This window comes from Lepeophtheirus salmonis, chromosome 7 (assembly GCF_016086655.4).
Source record: "Lepeophtheirus salmonis chromosome 7, UVic_Lsal_1.4, whole genome shotgun sequence".
NCBI classification, from domain to species: Eukaryota; Metazoa; Arthropoda; class Copepoda; order Siphonostomatoida; family Caligidae; genus Lepeophtheirus; species Lepeophtheirus salmonis.
The window spans coordinates 13,941,323-13,961,994 of NC_052137.2; the positions used below are offsets into that span (position 1 = coordinate 13,941,323).

The window sequence follows — 20,672 nt, forward strand, 5'->3', positions numbered from 1 at the left end:
ACATTCCTTATACAAATTTTACTTTTTTTGTCAAATTTTCCAAGGATTTAAAGAGATTCGTTCAATAAAATCTCGACAAATTACTATAATAAGTAAATTTTCTATATAAATGGATCAGCATAAAAGTTACAACTTCACCATAAACAAATAAAAAAATCACTGATTTACAGACTGGTTTCAATTATTTAGTTAAACTTTAATCTCAGATTCATCACTATGATTACATTTCAATAAATATTTCTATAAAATACATATGTGACCGTTTAAGACAAAACATTTGGTTTTAGGCTAGATTAAAGGTAATAACTTGAAGAAAGTATTGATATTTCCTATTAAGTAACTTTCAATAAATGTATTCTAGATTATGAAAGACAACTTTCACTCAATCTATCCCCTCTTGTTCCAGCTTGCCCTTGAAGTTATTACAGCTATTGTTTTTGAAGCTCTGGTTCCATTTAGATCAAGTGTGAACTACAGTGGCCTTTAACAGGCCCTTTCTCCTTAATGGGATCCCCCTGAGACTGCCCTTCAAACCCCCAAATACGGTACACTCTAGTGGTGTAGCATCAGGTGAGTGGGGAAGCAAACACTTATTTGGGAAAAAGAGCAGGGCTTCCTTCATCAACATCTGTTGTTTCCTTTGGAGGTGTGACGTCGTCTTAATTCAGCCATCAGTCCTTTGAATATGTCCTTATGGCGAGAAAAGAGGATCTACTTTCTCAAATAAATAATGTAGGTGTTTGAATCCAAACTCCCACCAGGTTCAAGGAAGACGAAATCGTACTTTTGTCTATCCCATCAAATCAGTAATAGATTGGAAAATTATCTTCCCTTCTTGTAGCTTTCGTGAAAGGGAATCCCCCTTTGCTGAGTCGAGGTAAAAGTCTGTCTCTGTTGACAACATCCAATAATCTCGATTTATGTCGGTAAGAAAGGGATAAAAAAGTTCTACTGCACTCCATCTGAGTTGTTGGATTCATGTTCACCGTGATGATAATCGGAATGAAATGCTTCAGCTCTTTGTTTTATAAATCATTTCTAAAATTCAATTAATTCTCTGATTGACTGACAGGAGCCAATCTCAATGCTTACATTATTTTTTTATGAAAAAATTAAAAATGTCTTAAGCAAACACACCAGTATATGTATGGCAATGTATAAAATTATTTCTTAATAATTCTTTAAATGCAATTACTCAAATGAAAGCGACATTTCGATCTTTAGTTGATAAATTTATGGTAAGTAATGTTTAATATGGTCCCAAAGAAAAAATTGTTAATTTTATTTTATATTAAATGAACTTCCCTTGTTAGCTTTCTATAAAAGTTACAATTAAAGAAAAAAGTAATTTATTGGTATACTAAATGAACAAGAAAAAAACCTGTAAAACTTCATTTTGCGGGTATTTCTAGGAGGATATAAGTTTTTATTTTTTTAATAATTGAAGATTTATGGTCATTACTAAAAATTTGCTTTCATTTCCAAGGAAATAAATCTTATAATACAAATTAGTTAAACAACTTCACATATGTACGTCATAGCGGTTTGATCTTCAACTTTTTTTCGAACTGCGATAAAGGCTAGTGGCGGAAAGTTGACATACATTATGAAAATTACTTATAAAATATTGCATTGACCTACGTAGTCATCTTTAGGTCGTATATCTCGTTCAAATTGCGAAAAAAAGCAATTACTCTTTACTTAGTCAATATATATAATAAAAAGACTGTTTATATATATTTTGCACAAAATCGTTTTGAAAGATATTTTTATAACATACAGAAAATCTTAAAATAAGTACTTATTTTTAAATTATCCTATGGAACAAAGAAAAGATATATGTTAGGAAATTCAATGATCTGCGTATAGCAGGCCTCCGTTTTATTACCTTTTCACAAAGGAAAGATCAAAATTTTCTAATTATTTTCTCTCTTTTTTGCTGTAACAAGTAGCTTTAGAAAAAAAAACTTCATTAATATTTTTATGGGTATGAATAATGTACATCAAAATTAATTAATTCAAAATAATAATAAATACAGTATTTTAACCCTTCTTGGTGAAATAAAGAACTTTTGTCTCTTTTAAAACTTTGAACAAGATGTGCTAACTAAAAATGACATCCTAGAATAATGAAATTTTGAATAGTGGATTTTCTTACCACATGACAACATTTCGAACTAGTAGTAATCGAAATTTTGAAGAAAAAAAAATGTTTATGCAAAATAAAAGCACAATATTACATTTATAATTTTCATTTTAACAAATTAATAAAAACAATGCAATGTCTTAAATTCAAATTCATGAAGAAATATATTTTAGGCAACTGTATCCCTTAGTTACATTTGAATATTATGCAATATACAAATGCTTAATTGAGGAAACATTTATGAAAATTTATATCATTGATAAAATCCTTTTTTTGGATATATAGCGTGTATAATGTATATATTATTTGCACCATCTAGTATTTCACGAAATTGATGTCTTCTTTTTCAGTCACACATAAATGAAAGTAAATTTAGCGTTGTGGCTCAATTTTATTGCCCAATATATCCTCCCTTAAGTTTAATACATTTTTTAAGGCGTTCTGGCATACAAGCAGTTAAATTATCCAAAGTCTCCACTGAAATTTGCGACCAGGTAAATTTTATATTTTGGACAAGAGTTTCTTCATTGGATATAGGCGGTAATTTATTGATCTTATTTTAGACAATGGCTCTTAAATTTTCTATCAAAGACATGTCCAGACTGCTCTAGGCCAGGTACCTTTTGCCCAAAATGAGTCCAAGTTAGCCTGAAGCAGGGTTACTTGATTTAAATCAGGTTCATTTTAATCCATTTTTTTTAATAAAAATGAATGATCGAAATCATAGTTTATAAAGAAAAAATAAAGAAAAATTTAAAAATAAGTAAACATTTGAATGCACAATATTCTTTTTTTAAACCGCATAACAAAAGAAAAATGAGTTTTTTCTACTTATATAACTAAAATAATTATTTCTTCATTATGAATTAAGTATATTTTGTTCTTATTTACTAAATTTTTTCTGAGTTTACTTATACAAATGAATAATTTGTACTTTATTGTCAATTTAATATATTTTGTCTTTTTAACTTTTTTCTGAGCTTTCTTCCACAACTGAAATTATTATTTCTTGATTGCAAAATAAATATATTGTCCTTTTAAGTTAAATTTCTTCTCAGTTTAACTGAATCGAACATATTTTTATGAAATATCCTCATCGTGAGTTTATTCATGCAGACATAGGTTACAAAAGAAAAACATTACTTCATCTGAAATTAATTGGTTAAACCAAATTTTCAATTATACATAATCCTTCTTGTTAGAACTGTGTTAATTTATGGACTTGAAAAGAAAAATAAATTTTGCCGCCTTCTTTGTACCAAAGTGGTTCCTCTGCTTAGAATGTACTAGTCCAAAAGATGAGAAGACTCGTTCTACTCCTTGTGACGAGGCTACAGCAGTCATAAGTTGATAAACTGCATAGATAATGACACCGCCGTGACTGCTTATAAAAACTGCATGACACTCCTACCATTCAGTATCTGACATGTTCATGGTCACAGTTTCTGAAAAATTAAATGACTAAAAAGGAGGTGATCTAGCATGAAACTTCATGATTATAGGAACATGTGCTGGATATTTCATATTTCTAGTTTTAAAACCCCTTTTAATACACCCAAGCGCTCTATTTGTTTTTCTAACAATATTGTAAATGTGAGTGCTGAATTTCATATTAAAAGATGTAGGCACTTAAAGACACCCACATTGATCATCTCTCCAAGACCAAAAGCACCGCCCCGAAAAATCATAAACGAGCTCTTCCCAAGATTTATAGGAACTCTCCAACGGTCACTCCACATCAGAAATTGTGATCTGGGTTCATGCTTGACCTCCTCTTCTGAGTAGCAAACAAGCTATGTATGTGTCGTCAGCATCCATATACATTTTGGATCTGAGGTTGTTACAAAGGTCATTAATAAATACAGAGAAGAGGGTAGGTCCAAGGACACTAGCCTGAGGTACAGAGGATGGGGCATCTATTGAAACTAATCCAATGCCGTTTATCAGAAATCGCTGTCCATGATTTCTGAGCCAAGGTTAAATCCACTGCAATAGTTCATCCCCAATCCCAATGCAATATAATTTGTGATCGAGCCCACCATGCAGCACCTTGTCGAACGCCTTACTGAAGTCAAAGTATAAGAGATACTCCAGTGAAAAGTATCTACTTCGCACAACATTATCCCAGAATGATAACAGGTTTATCGCACAAGACCTTCCACTTTGGAATCCATGTTACCTGGGAGATATCAAATTGTGTTTGCCAAAAAAGTTTCTCACTTCAGAATTGATTAGCTTCTCCATTAGTCGAGAGATCTGGCTTGTGAAGGAAATTGGTCAGTAATTACAAACATCCTTATGGCTTCCGTTTTTGTGTATTGGGATAACATTAGGGCAATTCCAGTCAAACTGCACCACTCCCTCCTGCGTCGACTTGTTGAATATCGTTGTAAGAGAGAAGTAAATAACCTTCCTAAGCTATATACGGGTTTAGAGCGTTTCTTATGTTTTATTTTGTTTAAATATCCAGATCTCGGGGACAATATCCTTGCTTTTTGATTTAAAAAATCAATTGGCAAAGTTAGAGCAAAATTAAACAATATTTAAGGTAGATAAACGACCTCAAAGTTTTGAAAACTACCAATTTTTTGAAAAAAGGGAATTCTTTCCCGATTACTGTAAAAAGGATTCATGATACAGTTTTTATGTTTAAATTTTTTCAAGATTACTTCATTTACTCAAAGAAGTTTTTATGTTAATTTGGAAAAATAGTTTAAAACAAAACTAAAACATTTAGAACGTATTCGGTGTAATGTCTTTATGTTTCCCCTACTTTTCTCCTGCAAAACAACACTCATTGTTTTGGTTGCGTCGGTCCTGAATTTGTGATGTAAAATCCCCCCCCCCCATCTATGGGTCCTTCATAGGTGTCCCAAAATTACAATCTTCCTCTATGAAGCATCATTGCTCATATGCACATCTTGAGTACTTTTGTTTGCAATTGAAATTCATTCTGTTGAAATTAGCTATTAATTCTAATAGTTGAATAATATTTGTTTGCATTCTGTGTAGAACTATCCTCGTACTATAGCTATTAATTCTAATAGTTGAATAATATTTGTTTACAAATATTATTTTCTTCTATTCTTACCCCTGGAGCATATGCGACGACAAAGCCGCCCCAAGGCCATGAAAACTCCAATTTAATGCAGCAAACCAAGCGTATAGCATAGCCACTTGTTCAACCAGGCATAATTAATTTTTTTTTCTTATTTCAGTTTGAACTTTGACCAGTAATAATAATATTACTCATTACTTTGTAGTTTCGTTTCTTGTCAATTAATACAGATACTAATTTGAACAAAGTTAAAAAACTTGAATTTTCTAATAAAGGTTCAGATAAGTCAGATCATAGTTTATTCAACCAAAGTAGTGTAAATATCAAAGTAAAATAATGACAGACACTATGGGCAAATCAATACTGCAAATAAATTGCCGACATCACAAATGGTTTTGTGATTTTTCCTATAGCATAATTTTGAATTTCAAAAGAGTATTAGGAAATCATCAAATATTATCATTAAAGTAATATCATGTTTACGCCCAAAAAATATGGGAGGAAAATTTATTTTCTCCCGAGGTGCTACTCTTTAAAAGAGTCGAAAAAACGCAAAAAACGATAAGCATAACCAATTATAAGCCTGGAATTATAAATATTGAAATAAGATGTCATACTAAAGATTAAAGACAAAAAATTATCAAATTTACCAACAAACCCCTTCTACAGATTCTTCAAAGAGATGATTATATAGAATTTATCGACCAACAAATAATATTTATTGGTATTAATACATAGTACAGAATTAAATTTATTCTCTTTGGTTGACTAGAGTGTCGTATAATTTAAAAATTTGTTTATTAAAGTAGTAGTTGAAATTAATTTCTAAAAAGGAACGAAGATTCAGAAAATTTGTATCTTTATCATGCAAAAATATTAGAAAGCATGGATCTCCGTTCCTATAGCGTCAGATACTCCATTTAATTATTTGAATTAGATGAAATCACTAAATAGTTCTTCAGAAATCAATAAAATGTCTTAGCATTTTGTGTATTTATCTGTCTCTATTTGATTGTCAAGTCAATTTACCATCCAAAAAGAAAGAAACATATTATTTGAATTGAAAAATAAGGAAAGGCAAGACAAAAATTCAAAAGTACATTTTTCTATAAAAAAATTATCATTCAGATGCTGAAACTCCCTAAGAGAGTTTCAATGTCTATCCAAAATTATGGCCAATTAACTATAATTATAAGAAATCCCATATAATAACTTATTTTTTTGAAGTTATCAATGACGAAGCACAACCAAGAATGGTACTCATTAAATAATATAGTGGATCAATAAAAAATGACGAATCACAGCTTCAACTCCTAGTAAAAGTAGTCGCAGAGCATCAAAAGATGTCCCCAGACTAAAAAAAAAAAATATTTATTTAGGCAAAAGAGTACAATATCTATATATATTGATCTCTTTGATCTAGGCTACCTTAGTATTTTAGATATATAGGTCAGGAAAAAAAAGATACAATATTTTAATATGTATATTGTATAATAACCTTCATACATTATAAATTATTAATTCTATGATATATATTATGTTATATTCAGAAAGTTATTAACTAATAAAATATGTATTGCACAAAACAAAACAAAAAAATATTGATGATAGTTGAGCATAAAGTCTTTTTTTTATAAATTATCAATTCTTAAAGTTGTTGAGCTATTTCTTAACATAGTTCCATTGGACATACAATAAACAATTTATATCTTTTTTATTCAAAAATAATTAATTTCCACTCTAGGATTTTAACTATTCATCAAAATAAAAATATAAAATGGAAAATCTTCATGTAATGTAGTGAAACAAAAAGAAAAATATACGAACATTGAGCCAAACATATTATATATATTTTATCTTTCGCTTCAAATATTTTGTATTAAAATTCACATTATTAATCATTTTAGTCGAAACGTCATCACTATTTTTCTAGATTAAATTATATTATCTTGAAAAAAATTCTAAAAATAAAAAGCAGCTGTATCGCTTATTGTTTTCCCAATAATCGAGATCAAAGTCACTTTTATAAAGAAATTGGCAATTTTCAAAACTTTTAGGTCATTGAGCTCCCTTTAAATATTTTTCAATTTTGCTGAAACTTTCCTAATTGTATTTTTTTTTTTATCAAAAGGAACAAATTTTTACCTGGCGATCCGGACATTTCAGCAAAATAAAAGATAAGAAACACCCTAATATAATTAATAATTAATTTATATTAATATTTAATTTATAAACTAAAACATATCTTCTCCAACTTTTTTCTTAACTTTTACTTATTCAATATTTTTGTCATAATATGATTGGAACTGAAACAAACAGACTTCTAAATAACCAAATATATAAATAAACATTATAAAATTGAAGATAGAAAGCATGGACAAGTAATCAATTAAATGAAATAACGATTAATATTGGCAAATCAAATTAATTGTTGTACTGTTAAAATTTGCTTTTGATATAAAGTATCGTTTTTGTAGTATTGGTACTTGCCAAAAAATAGTACATATCCTACCATACGACTAGAAATTAAGTATGAAAGAAAAAGAGATAGAAAGAAAGACAAAAATATTATTATAGTAGGCTGCGCCAACGTCGTGAAATAGAAAGAAAAAGAAAAGTCTCTAAACCGTTTCTCTTCTCTGTTCATCAATCTGTTCAAATGTGTTGATAGTTACAGTCAAGTCAATAAACAAACTTCATCAAAACGTGGTCATTTTACTCCTTTGCATATAACTCATATTTATACAAATAATACAATAAATAAAGTGATAGCCAAGGAAACTGACTCAATTATGGTAAGCATTTATACGTGTATTACAGCTTTTTATATACAGATACATAAAGATAGAGGAATAAATATGTGCATATTTGTTTGTGAACCATTTAAGGTTTTTGAAATAATTTTTTTTTCTATTTTTTTTATACGGGAGAAAATATATTTTTTTCTAAAAATGGACGTTCTTTATTCAAAAACTAAGCTCTCTTCATTTCATCACACAAATAAATTTTAAATACATGAAATAATAACTACGAAAATGTACTTCACCCAAGGCAACCTAAATTTTACACAATTTCGTAAAAGACTATTCCAAAAGAAATTTAGTGTTTTTGGTCTAGATTTGTAATTAACGTTCAACTTACTGTACAAAATAAGTCATTTTCTATCTTTAAAAAAAGCATAAGAAAATTCGACATAAACAATGGATTATACTATTATAAATCACAGATTTTGTTGTGTCGTTCCATATTTAGAACTGAATACTACAGTTCAGTTCAGTCCTGCATATATCAGTCCTAAAAATTATAAAGTTCGGTCGTTGATGACGTTAATCAACTTTTTTTTAATCAGTTTTTGTAATAACATTTCGAAGACCGATCGCAAGGAATAATAGAACTGGTCCTAAGACCAAGTAATTAAGAACTGACACAACACTAATCTCAGATACTTTTGAAAGAATGGATAATATGATAGTACTTTATGCATTCAAGTTAAGAAGTAAGTTATTATATAATACTGATTAAAGTGTAATCAAATGACATTGTTCAAATGAACACAATATGCGACAATGCCTTCATACAAAAATTTATTTCCTTTCTACACAAGATGAAACGACTAAAAATTCATATTTTGTCAGTCTCGTTTGTAAGTTATCTAAATTCCAATGGATTTTATAAAAATACATATTGATAAAAGTCCCATAATATTTAATAGATATTAATGAATCAAAACCCATTCATACATGAATTCACAATTCCAAAGATCGATATAAATAATTAAATTATTGTAAATCTTTTCGAATAAGTAATTAGTATGAATCTTTTAATTAATTTATTATGTATGGTTAGTTAGTTTCAAAACTAATCACCTAGTATACTTTTTTTTAAAATTTATAGGGCTTCTAATAGGGTAAATAGGGGATTCAATGCCTTAAGGTAAAATATCAATAAATTTATCATTCTAACACAAAATGGTTGTATACTCTTTTTAGAAGTACAATTTATGGATCAAATATCCTTGTTGTCTATAAGAATGATTGTAAATCTTTTGAAAATATTCTTGATTATAAAAGTATATTTAGTGTTCAGCAGGAATAAGACTTCAGTAATCAAATTAAAATGATATGATAAAACTGATTTACTTTTGTTAACCTTATAAAATATGCAGAGTAGTGTTGTTCAATATAGTGGTACTGGATAGACGTAACCTAATATATTGGATCGAAATGGGAAAGCCAATATATTGGGTAAAATATTCAAAATCTGTATCGTATAGGTATCGGAGAAAATTCTTAGAAATTATATATTTTATATTATTTAATCAGAAAAAAGGAGGGCATTGAAAATATTTTATTTTTCAATTTTTTTGTAACACGGTAGTGCTTAAAACGAAAATTACTCACACTTCGATGAATGATTGAATGTATCTGTTATGATAAATGCACTTCTTACAAAGAGTGAGATACAAATTTTGGCTCCCTCGGTCATTACACTTAGCATTATATATAAAATCCAAGATCCAATTTATTCATTACCAGGGCTTGTCAAATTTTCCTTCCCTAAAAATTGCTCTATAAAAAAATAATTTTTTAAGTAATATTGCAAAATGAAATGACATAGCTCATTGGAAAATATGAGTTTCCTAGAAAAGGAAGTTTACGTAATGTATATGGACTTCAAAAACAATTCCTAGAACCTATGGAGTAATAGATTAGATTCCTTATTTGCCAGTATATAAATATGTTGGCAAATAAAACAAACCAAAGTGACAAAATAAAGTGAATGCTTTCAGTGATACAGGTACATCAAATCATTTGTAAAATATCGGATTGAAAATATTTTTTTAAGGTTATCTGACAGGCAATTTGTTTGATATAATCATGGGTTTAGTGCAAGGGCGCTAGAGTAAATTTGTATTGCCACCAGGACATGCAGTGGCACTACGTTATACTAAAAAAAAAAATGAGCATTTTGTATGCCACCTTCTAACTTTGGGCGAAAATGTTTTTAAATTATAAATGGTATTTTATAATTAAAAAAACAACTTCTCAAATTTCTAAGCTAATTTTTTTCTCCACATCCCAAGCAAAAATCTTTTGCTTTCCCCCCTGTAAGTGCATGTGAATTTCCCTAAATTACTTTTTTGTTTTATATTTTTAGACAGAAAAGTATTGATGTACATTTTACTCCCGAAAATTATTGGTATCATGACAACGGTAATACCAAATTATAGAATTTTCGAGACCCGTTCATTCTAAATATATTCATCTTTGTTGTGTAGGTAGAATGGGTCTAAGCCCTACCTAGGCTTTAAAAATGACAGGGAAAAACAATTTGTACAAAAAATATAAAAAATAACAAATAAATCAGTATTTGAAGTAGGGTTTTTATATTCAAACAATGCATCCACGGACAGAGTCCTTCATTTTTGAAGAAAAGAAAAACGTACATGCATGTGTACGTGTACTAATTAATATTTCCAATGCATCTAATTAGATGTCATATTTCATTATTGCATTATCGAAAGAAGTAAATAGTAATATTGGTTGGGGGGAGCGTATTATTGTTGCATGTGTTTTATATGCGTACAGTAATTACCATTATATATAGAGTATTAGTAATACTCTATTCTCAATTAAAAGTAATACAATGGAACTTTTTTTGGTAGAATAATTATATTACTCCAACTTCTACCATTAATAATAAAAATAAGGTTTGAGTCATCATATACATATGTATGCGTATAATAAGTGGTCCATCATAAATATACACATGTCAATAACTCCATTTATAAAAGAAGAGTAATTGACACTTTGAATAAAACATCAAAAAATTATGGGAATAAAGACCAACTTCAGATGAGCATAATCACAGCATTACTTCACTCAGAAATTGGTTCAATTGAATTACTTATATATTCTAGATAAATCAAATATTTAATAAACAAAATCATACCTACGAGTATATTGAATAATGAATTACTCTTCCTTCCGTAGTAACATGCAATAAGTATATATAAAATATTTCCAAAATGTCACACGATACTAATTAATACTAATTAGTCAATGTTTTTGTATTTATATAGCCTCAACATTCAATTGAGGTTTCTCATTCATTATGTGATAGTCTTATGTAAACTTTTTTGTTCAATATTTCCCTCGAAACATAGGCTGCCTTTCTTTTCATAGCATAGTTATATTTATTGGATCCAAGACACTTTGCGGAAAGCTATTTTGCCGAATTCCATTTTGCATAAAAAAAATAATATTTGATGATGATTCATTCTGGAATACTTTGCAATAATCACCAGACTACTCCGCGACCCCCTTGGGATAGAGGAGTGTCAATCAGAACTTGACCAGGTATATGAGAGCTCAAAAAAGTTCGATCCAAACCATTCATTCAGTTGCATTGTAATGGTATGTTACAAAATGCCGATTTACGGAGAAAAAAAAATTGAAGGAGGTGTATGCGGAAGTCTAAAAGTGTTGTGAAAATCCATATAGAAAGGCTGGATTTTTATTACTTAAGTTGAAGAAATCCATTTGACGTCATTTGTATTTAATGTAGATAAGTTTTAAATCTTTTACCAAGTTTTATATTTTTTAAATCCGTGTTTTGTTTAATCGTTAAAATTTGCTGGAAAATAAATCATCTCAAGGTGGTCTTTAAAATCATAAATTAAGTGTAATGGATCCAGTAAAATTACAAATATTAACCCGACATTGGCACCTTCAATCTTTATTACTGCGCAATATAAAAGTACTTTGCCATAATTTGTAAACTCTATTTATTTATTTTTCAATAATTATCATTTATTGTCTGGAGAGAGTGAAAAAATATTAAGATACTCGAATTTCATATTATAAAATTAATTGCAGGCATTTAAATTGATCACCTTTTGCACCCTGAAAATTTCATTCAATTCTCATAATGTTTAAGAAAGTTGTTTTGTTTTGTTCAGTACGAAAAAGGCTGAAATTTGGATGATAAATTTGTCATAACTTCCTTAATATAGAAATTAGAGATACCATTTTGGTATCAAAATGGGTTTTTTATGGATAAATATTTTTCATTCCTTAATGTAAAATGTAGTTCAATATTCAAGATCAGTAATTGAGATTAAAAATTTAATGAATAGCGGAAAAAACATTTTTTTTACATATGTAAATGATATTTATTCGATTTGTATAGGAATATTCGAGTAGTCAAAAATATATTTTATAGTTATTTGAAGGTTAAATTAGATTATTAGTTATAAAAAAATTACTAACCTTTGGTGGACATAATAATTAACTGTTTATCAGTATAGGTAGTTTATTCTTAAAAGAAATTATTTATTTAGTTATTTTACTTATGCAAATATGTGCACGTTTATAAAAAATGGTTTTTCCATTGAAATCCTTCCCAAAACTTTGAAAGCTGTTAAACATTAATTGATGTATATATTTTAGAATTTTGAGAGTTGAAGGAACATTTATTAGACTGTTTTAAAGAAATCCATATGATATTTGTATCAAACCATCTTTTTTTCATTAAAAAAATATATATTGTAGAAGGACGGGATTGATATTTTGCAATTAACTGCCCATGTTTAATTTAATTTTAGGATATGAATTATGGCATACTCTTTTAATTTTTTAACATCGATGTTTTTAAGAAATTTGGAATTTAGTCGGAAAACTACAAGGATATTTTTTCAATTCCTTTTTTTAATGAAGGTAATCAATTGTTCTAAGTCTGAAAAGTTAATCATCAAAAAAATTTTGGTTTGATACGAAATATCATAAATTAATCTAAAATATAATCTAAAAACAGTTTTGAAGGAAGTAGAAAAAAAATAATTTTTATGTCTATTTTCAAGAAAGGAAAAAAGGAAAGTTTTAAAATGTAATTTAAAACAAAATTAAAATGTAAATATTTATACAAACATTAAGAATAATAACTTTATTATTATTATTATTATTAATTCGAAAATGGTGTTGTTGTAAAAAGGGAACTTTTATATCAATAGGATGTACATATACAGTGCTTGCATAGTTGTTATACATGTTTGAATAGATAGTAGATAACACATAAAAAATACTACTGACAGATTTTGTCTACGATGTAGAAAACTAGTTTTTTTTTCAAAAAGTCAATTTGACTTCATTGTATTTAATAACAAAAATTACCTTTTAAACAAAAGTAACTAATTTCCCCCAAAAATAATATATTAAAAAACGTAATGAAATTTATATTTCTAAGTATATTGAAACAAAAATAATTTTATGGCAGCTTAAACATTTTCTTTCAGTGATTTAAAAAAAAGGAAAATTGTTCATGCAATATCAATTTCAAGATATCCTGGAATATTAATCTACTTTCAAAAAAATTGAATTGATTTTCATTAAAATATCATGTTTTTACAGGAGAGTATATTGTACATATGTGTACAATATATTTAGTTCATACAACAGTTATCTACAATAATATTAGTTATGAGCTAAAATGGGTTACAAAAAATTAGATTTACATGCCAATTTCCAAAAAGTTAGGGGTTTCTTCCTTGCATATGTATTTACGATCAACATGTATTCTTTCTGTAAAAATACCGTCTATATTATTTTGATCGAACATTACATCTATCGTATGCAAACCCCAAAACAAAGTTGTTATTGTCTTTAGCAGAGATACCTTGCTTGCCATTCATTTATGACCTCCCATAATGTACCTAATATTAAATCTTTAATTGAAAATACTATCCACAAGCTATCCATAAAGGAAAAATTTGTTGCTATTACAACCAACGATGCACATGTTATGATTCAGGCTGTTCAAAAAACCAGTATCAAGCATCTCGGATGCTTTGCCCATTCTCTTAATTTGTAATCTTAAGAGAGGATGAAGAATAATACTGCATTGGATTACCTTAGGAATAAAGTTAACTCAATTGTAACATTGACAAGACAAAGCACAAATGCGAAGAGACTACTTCATTAAGCATAATTATTTTGTATTATTGTTTATTTATGATTAAATAGCTATAAAATATATAACAAGATAAATAATATAATACTTTCTCATTGATAACCCACGAGTAATAAAAAATACTCGAGTATCAATGAAACTCTTTTAAGTACTCAAATTATTACACGGGTTTACTCGGGTCCAAAGATTCATTATCCACTATTACCCGTTCACCAAAAAATATACCAAACTCATCCCTAGGTAAAATACTTTAGTATCCTAAGCTATCCCACAAAATTGAGTACAAAGCCTATAATAGACTCAAATATATCAAAAAATGCGAAATTGTACAAAAAGTAAAAAAAAGGTTGATTTATATTACATTTTCAATTATAGTCACCATAAAGAAAGAAAAAGGGTTAGTTCGTATTCGGCGTCTCACTTGTCTTTTTTTCAGTTTCAGGAGGAGGGGTAAAGAACGTCTTACTGAGTCCCTGAGTTAGATAAATTGTTATATTGTCGCTCCCAGTACATATTCCAAGGAGGGGTTTGTACGATTTCCATATATTTGCGATAACGAATTCGTCAATTATTTCCATTATTTTTCAACTTGTGCAAGTTTAATAAACCATTTAATAAAAAAATATCAGTTGCATAAGTGCCCACGTTTGCCCAACATAGTTCACCCAAATGAAATCATGATTAGTTTGCACACCCAGTATCAGGTTAGGAAAAACGTAAACAAAATTTATTTTTAGTTAATTTCAGTTTTAAGATTAGAAGAGGCAAAAAGTGTTGTTGCGATAGTTCATTTTTTAATACATTTTTATGTATTCTTTTCGAATGATGAATTCATGCCTACTCTTGGAGTAGTTTTTTTTAATGTATAGTAAAATAAAAATATATGGAACGACGTAGCTCAATAGACAACGCGCTCGGATAAATTATTCTCTTGAACTCAATGTTCGTATGTTCAGAGATGAAAATCCTATATATCATGGGCATGTTAAAGAAAAGAAACTGAAAATTAACATGGCAACCCTGACAATTCGAGAAATGTTTCGGAGGAGATCAGCTCTGACAAGGGAATAGGTGGAATAGGAAATAAAGAAAAACATTGGCAATAATTACTCCAATATTGATCCCCAATTCTTCTCTGAGTCCAACAAAGACATACACAAATCTTCAGGGTTACTCTCCGTTTATTATGAGCACAGAAGAATGTTTAATCAGGTCTTAAATATAATTGGATCTATTTAGGAAAGTTCATTCTTCAGATTACCAAATTAAACTAAAAAAAATTACTAAAAAAAAAGGATCCACAAAAAAATCCCAAGATTTGAATCACTACGTATGTTACATACTTGGTTATTCCAAGAAAAGGAATTATATTTAATGTATATGGACTTCAAAAGCAATTCCTAGGCCATTTGGACAAATTGTACAAATTTATTATATTCTTTTGGAAGTCATATGAATTGGTATATACTCGTACATAGGTACACGAATAAATGATATATTTCTTTTATGCATGGTATGAACTTCAATTAATACCATGGTATGAGTGTTACGTACTCAATGTACAATACTTATTATACAAACTTTATTTACTCTCATAAATTTAGAATGTAATTAATTTGTGAATCTACTTTCTTATAAGCAGTATACATATACATTTATTTTTGACATTTGTTCATTAAAGAGACATGAAACAATTGATTTCTACTTCAAAAGTAATGCTTTTTTATAAATTTTCATTTGCTAATTACTAATCAAGTGGTTAATGCTAAACTTCAAGGAGTAAAAAAAAGTGTTCTTCTTTTCCTGACAAATTTTCCTTCATCGTGATCCTAGGAAACACATTTTTAAAATTCTGGAAATGATGCAATGAGAATATAAATAATGCATCCACTATCTATTCTACGGATACTCATCCTACTCCTCGTCGATGGTCATCTTCAGTGACGCCAAATTTGAGTAAGGATTGGTATTGACCTTTGCTATCCATAAAGTCCCATCAGGAATAGTCCAACAGATTAAGATCTTATGATGATGGAGCCCAGTAGTCTTTCGACCAAAACTTTGAGAAAGAGTTGGTCAGGATACTCTGTACTTTTGCCCGCTGCGTGTGCCATTATACTCTTCAAAAACTCCTTTATAAAGTCTTACCTTAGAACAAAGAGATTTTTCTTTAATTATAACTAGTTCTCGAGGCTTACTCTGTCTCTATTCGACCTTGACACATGTTCCACAGTGCTTTGACTAACGTCAATATGGTCTTATAACTCTTATTGCTTCATCCCAGCATCCAGGAGAGTTGATAACTGTTGCCGTTTCCCCTCTAGTTTCGCCGTTTCGTATATGATTTGTTTCTGTTTGTTTACATGTACAGCTAAATAACATAAGTAAAACTATTGTATAACACACTAATCTCTATTTTATTTTATTTCATGTTCCTTTAATTGGTTAGATGGAGTTACACTTTTTAAATATAAGTAAATATTATAGTATTACATTTACTCCATCTGAACTAGGAATCTCTTGGTGAAATCCATATACATAAAGTATGTGGGCACGAACGCACATTGAATTCAAGAGAATAACTTCTCCTGAGCACGTTGTCTATGAGCTACGGCAACCTCGATTTTTATTTGAAGCGTCACTTTAAAAAAAATTAAGGACCCTATCAAATTTGATTTTCCAACCAGTAGTCCTGATATACCTTAGTAATATATTTGGTTATTAAAACTTAATTACTAACTGTATATCTTTAAGAGTCAATATTTATGGAATACGTTCTTCAACGTAAATAATAGGTGATAATGTTAATAACATAGTAAATTAAATAAAATTATTCTTCATATTACTTTTTATAAATATTATATGAATAAATATTTCATTGAATATCTTTTAAAAATAATGACTATAATCATTATCACAGATGCATGCTTCTTAGCAAAATGTGAATGTATATTTAATTAATTACTCATTATATTATATGTATGAGTACAGTTTTTACTTATATACAATTACAATAATTGCATTACATTAAAAAATGAGTATCTGACACTTTTTGCTACCACGTCAATGCTATGTGAGTGACAATGCATTTACTGATTGTTCCATATGACTTACTTAAAGCTATAACTTATTTTTGAAAAAAGCCTTATTACTTTTAAATTAATGAAAGTGATTTTATTTTCATGTATCTTTTTTGACAATTTTAAGACAAGTGCAAGTTTCCCTCGATGCATAAGTTAAATTTGCTTTTTTCTCCGTTAAACGTAACATAACAATATGTTTCTATCAACTCTTAAGATAATTTTTCCAATTGAATTTACTGAAAGGGCTGTTTCCAAAGCAGAAAATGAAAAATGGTTTACTTAAACATTGAATGCATTAGATATTTATAAACTTTATTTTACTATTTAAGGAAACTTCCCAGGGATTGGTATTCTGAAAATATTCATAGCAAAAAACACAACTCCTTCTGGTTTAAGCTGATTCATTTTCTCCTCTGAGAACAATTTGAGGGAACAGTATTGATGATTTTTTAAGCCTTCTTTTATTTGATAGTCCTAGGAATGTTAATCTAATTTATCCCAGACATTCCCTTATCCCAATTTTGGAGGTTATAGATGTAAATAATTATTGAAGCTTTACCCTTTTTTTTATTTTAAAGGTATTATTAAAAAATAATCTTTAATTATTTTCAAATTTTTACTCCTCTAATCCACATAATTATAGAAAAAATAATTAATATTTTTTTGTTCATTTTATTGCTGTCCAAATATTTACATGAAAATCTCGCTTTTACTTTCCTATAATTGGACTGTACAGAAAATATATTAGTGTATTTTACAATACAAAATATAGTTTTTCTATTTAACAATAATTATATTTCCTGAGCAATTTATTTATAAACACTCATTTATAGTTTTAGGGAAAATGTATTAATTAATTTAAATTTCAGTCTAATAAATAGTATTTCAATATTAGTAAAATAATTTTCCAACATTTCATGAATAAATAATCATTTTTGACAAAGGTTTGATCAATATCCATGTATTAAATCAATATTTTTTTATTAGCTCCATATACATAATTGCCCTCAAAATGCAAAAATTAGTATTTATTGTAAAAAATTACAAATGGTTTAATAAAAGGAAATTAAGTATGATGCGATTTTAAATTTTCAAATTTTTAGGGTAACAATTTGATATTGTTTTAGCATTTTCTCAGTTATTGGTTCCCTTAAGAATATCATAGCAAGGAACACAAAAAAGTTGGTTACAGCAGTTTCTCTCATATACTTTTTTTCTAAATATCTTTGGTTTCTTTATTCTTGATTTTTATTATTGTTTGTTGTTGCATAATAAAACCCTGTTTTAATCATAGTTTTACTGAAGTTTATTAATAGTTCAAAACTAATATTAAGCAGTGTAATTTTCTACAACGAAGACACTAATAAAAATAAAAATATAACAATTTACTCCATATTATCTCATCAAAAATTCAAAACAAAAATTTAATAATATTTTGCATACTTAACACGGCCTTCTCTAACTAACAATAAAAATTGGCATCTTATTTTGTCGCCAGCTATATTTTTGAGTGTCTGAACTTGTATTGGTTGAGTTTGAATAAGCTCTTGTTAAGCTACACATAATTTAGTTATTTAAAGCGGTTGGGTCTAGATCGATATCAAAGGAAAATTTGGTCCAAATTGGTTCCAAAGAAAAGTTCGGTCTGGACCAAAGTCTGGATCCAAATTGGTCTACAAAAATTACTTCACCCCGAATCTCTGTGAGAACAAGTCTTGGCATTAGTAATTAGGTACTTTTTTGGGCCTCTGTCAGTTTCTTATTGTATACATAGAATGATGTAAATAATTAAAATTCATAGTTGGTACTAAGGAAGGGTCTTGGAAAAATGCCTTGGTAGTGGACGTGATGTTTTCAAGAGAAAATTAAGGATATATAATCATAATTTGTTTTATATACAATTTTGCAAAACGCATTAAAATGGCACTGGCTTTTTTTTCTTCCATTTAATACAATATTATTTATGGTGTATGTATGCAGCAGTAGTAGTAATGACAGTAGCCCTATAAAAACTCACATTTATAAGTAACCAGACATTTAGAGATGTTATCATCATCATGTAATGAATAATGAATGAGGCGTAAGAGCTAAGGGAGGAAAGACAAACATGAAAGTAGGTTTCTATGTGGTTGTTTGTTTACCAAGTTCTACGTATTTTATTCACAAAAAATAACTACAGTTTGTTTTTAAGTAAAGAAAGGCGTTTGTTCATCATATTTATTGAATTCTATTGAATATATTTACATAAATATATATTTTGAGTGAAGGATGAATATTGTATAAGAGACTAAATAATAGTGTCCATCTTCCTTCAGCATTTCAACTGAAATATCGTGACTCCAGAACAAGATACAGAAACTGTAAATATATTATACACTTTTATTAAGCCCATCTTTATAGGTAGCCTCAGTGGTAAAAAATGACATAGAATGGAAATAGCTACAAATTATGATGAACCTAGATCTTTCTTTCATACGCCAGAAGGGTCAAAGAAACAGGGAAAAAAGAAAGTATTACTTGATGTACAGTTTGGAAAATCCTAATGTATTCAATTAAAAAAAAAAAATGTCATCAAGTATAGAATGTACATGTAAACATTAAGAGAACTTCTCCTTGAAAAGTAGTTTGTGAAGTTTTCATTTACTTCAAAAAGATTTGATTCTCTCAAATTAACTTGAAAGGATATAAAATTAGCTCAAAAACAAACATTATGTTGCATGCACTTTTAGATGTTGGATATTTCAATTAAGTAAAGTTTTACAATTAAATTAAATTTAAAAAGGTTTTTCATAATACATTGTATTTTTCTGCCTAGATCAGACCAACTTGGCGAAATTAAGATAAATCTTTTTTTATCTTCATCCCTTCATACAGTGTTTGATGGTAGGGTAATACATTCTTGTAGTTTTTCTTCTATCATTTATAATTATAAAATATCAAAATTAGGCCGCTTTAAAAAAATATATCATTAAAACAATGTCTCTGATACAGATTATTTCTGGGTATCATGGGTTGTTTACCGAGTTAACAAAAAGGTTTCCAATTTGATTATTATTTCTTGTTGCATATTTTAAATTGTGTTTCAATCATATTTCAACTGTATCAGGGTTAATTAATTACTAAAAACAATTATGAGACAAATTCCTAAGTTATAAAACTGAGAAAATTAATACTAACATTAAAATTTGGTAACATTAGTCAACAAAATGTTAGATTTTTGTGCTCTTAGATTGAAATGGTGTTTTTTTATTGCTTGAACCTTGAGAAACATGAAAATGACCTTTTTACCCTGAAATTTATGGTATTGTAGCCTACATAATATTTTTAAGAAAAATATTTTTTACAACGTTTATATGATTTATTATGGCTTTTGCCATAAAAGATCTTAATAAAAGAACAAGGATAAATTATAGTTGGC

The 20,672-nt window shown here is 28.3% G+C and overlaps 1 protein-coding gene across 1 annotated transcript in view; it reads left to right on the top strand.

The window, feature by feature from the left end:
- The first annotated feature begins 7,851 nt into the window (after positions 1–7,851).
- LOC121122155 (G-protein coupled receptor dmsr-1) overlaps positions 7,852–20,672 on the top strand; it is a 34,705-nt gene continuing 21,884 nt past the window's right edge. Inside the window, exon 1 of the mRNA XM_040717160.2 lies at positions 7,852–7,999. The gene's annotated coding sequence lies outside the window, so the exon portion shown is untranslated. The remainder of the gene's footprint in view (positions 8,000–20,672) is intronic.